This window comes from Schistosoma mansoni, chromosome W, assembly GCF_000237925.1.
Source record: "Schistosoma mansoni strain Puerto Rico chromosome W, complete genome".
Lineage (NCBI taxonomy): Eukaryota > Metazoa > Platyhelminthes > Trematoda > Strigeidida > Schistosomatidae > Schistosoma > Schistosoma mansoni.
In genome coordinates, this window is record NC_031502.1 from 29732629 (window position 1) to 29735403 (window position 2775).

A 2775-nucleotide genomic window follows, 5' to 3' on the forward strand; every position below is an offset into this window, starting at 1 on the left:
TTCTGAGCGCAATCTCACTCAGAACATCCCTAAGGAATCCCCTCGAAAAGTTTTCTTTCTGCGGCAGAAATATCACTGTGCAAGGTGTACTGGAAAACACGGACCCTAGTCACACAAACTCTGATATTAGGGAATTGAAAATTCATCACGCAATCCTTGAAGCTTGAAAACATACTGACTCAATCAGTGACGAGACTAGCCAAGAAGGACGGAGATTCTAGACCCCGGCTAATGAAAATAAACTTCCCATCCCTCCGATATGCGACTAGCACTCTGGAAGCATTTCGTGCAACAGACGTCAGTTGCCAACTGGAATCCACCATGCATCGGGATAGGCCACATGACCCCAGGGATCAAGCACAAAGGCAAGTTGGAGCTGATCATTCCACGTTAAAATTGTCTTGATCATAAAAAACGTGTAAAGGACGGAGGCTATCAACTCGGAAAATCGTGTATAGGTAGGTTACGTAAGGCTCATGCAGACAAACAGGAAGGATCTCATGCGTTCCAAATTGAAAGCATAAACTGCCTATACATGAACGCCGCGAGTTTATCAATTAAAACGGATGAGCTACGTGATCTTAGCAATTCTAATAACGCTTATCTGAAAAGAATACCTGAAAATTGGATATCTTCTCAGTTTACGAACCAGGAGCTAGCAATGCCTGGGGTGTCTCTGTTTCGCAATGAAAGAAAAACAGGAATTGAGGGTGGAGTAGCTTTATACTTGCCTTATCATGCCTGGAGATACATCAAGTGCCCGACCAAGAATTTATCAATCTTGATGAATCCGTATGGTTCTCGGTAAGATTATCTATCACCCCGAGGTGTCTAGTTGAGGTCATCTACTGCTGGCATCGAGTACGAAAATAGTATGCTGGAAGGATTATCCCGCTCTACGCGTCTCGGATTCTGTCATATCCTGATTCTAGAGGACTTCAATCTTCCTAGAGTCAATTTCGCGGAACATACCTATATTGGGGTTGAAAACTCAACTGATACTCGGTTCTTCAACCTCACTGAGGATGTGGGATTATTCAAAAATTTGAAGTCGGCAACTCGGAGAAACAGTTACACTCCTTCGCTCTTAGACTGGGTATTTACAAACGAAGATTTCTTAGTTGACAACCTCTCGATTTCAGCTCCCCTGGAGAGGAGCGATCACGCTGTCATAGCCTTCAATTTTGTCAGCAAAACTGAGCTAATATATTCCAACAACAACAGGAGCTGAAATTTCAAACGGTTGAATGTGTCGGCTTTACAGGACTATCTACAGCCGGCGGATTGGGATGTTCGCCCTCAACTTGAAGTGGATGCTCATTGAGATTTTTTACTGCACACGCTCTTATGTGCTACTAAGCATTCGGATGTTCGCCCTCAACTTGAAGTGGATGCTCATTGAGATTTTTTACTGCACACGCTCTTATGTGCTACTAAGCATTCAGTTCCTCAAACGGTCCCCAAAATCTACAACCAACCTACGATCATCAAGAACCGCACTCTTCGTTTTCTGAGCCGCAAAAGACACTGTTGGGCAGAATACAAACGAACTGATAACAACGGCGCGTACATTCAATACAAACATATGCACAAAGGCAATAAGAGAAGACAGGCCTCAGTATCAGATCAGTATCAGATGCCGCTAACCTTTTGGTTGATCAATACTCTCGGACATTTCAATCGACCACATCAACTACACTGATGAAAGCTTCACCTGCAACTGCAAAGGTCTTTCCGAAGTGAACCTGAGCTCTGACTTGGTGTTCCGTAAACTGCAGCACATAAGAAAAGACACCTCTCCTGGTTCGGATATGATTCATTCTGCTATACTTAGTGAATCAGCTTCAATCCTGACAACACCGCTTAGCGTGATGTCCTCAGACTCTCCAAGTCGAGGCAAACCACCGGAAATTTGGAATCCGGCTCACATCACACCAATTTTTAAAGGAGGCTGATGCGGCGTACTCTCAAACTACCGACATTCGGCCCTTCTCTCTATACCTTCTCAAATTATGGAGTCCCTGATATGAGATGGTATACACGACTACTTATTGTCCTTAAATTTCTTCTCACCCCAAAAGCATGGTTTCAGGAAGGTTCATCCTTGTATTACCAACCTGTTGACTGAGGTGGAAAGATGGACAAGCATCCTTTATCGTAAGGGGAAGGTTGACATCATTTACCTTGATTTCTCAAAAGCTTTTGATAGGATCAACCATATGTGTCTTATCAATAGGCGATTGGGTATCAAACCACCTCTAATTGACTGGCTCACTTTATATCTAAAAACTCCACATTTTAAGGTCAGGGTTAACTTCACTTTCTCTCAGGCTATGAAATGTCCTAGTGGGGTCCCATGGGGCTCATTACTAGGACCTCTTCTCTTCTTGATATATAATAAATGATCTTCCACAACAGGAATCGTCTGACTTGTTGCTTTTTGCTGATGTGAAACTTTGGAGAGGGATACGCAAGCAAGAAGATATACTGGCACTTCAAAGTTGAAAGGATTACAACGGGTTTACCTTTAACACTTCAAAGTGTAAAGTAGTCCATCTGAGACATGTTGCAGACTACAAATATATCTTAGGTAACTCCCCTCTAGAGATGTCCTAAGTTGAAAAATATCCAGGAGTGTCGGTGCCCTATGATCTGAAGTCTTACGCTAACTGTGACAAAAATGCCTTTCGAGCAAACCTTGCACTGGTAACGTTGAAGAGCATTTTCAGCCAGTTTGATGGAAGAGCTTTCCACATGATCTTCAACAGTTTTATT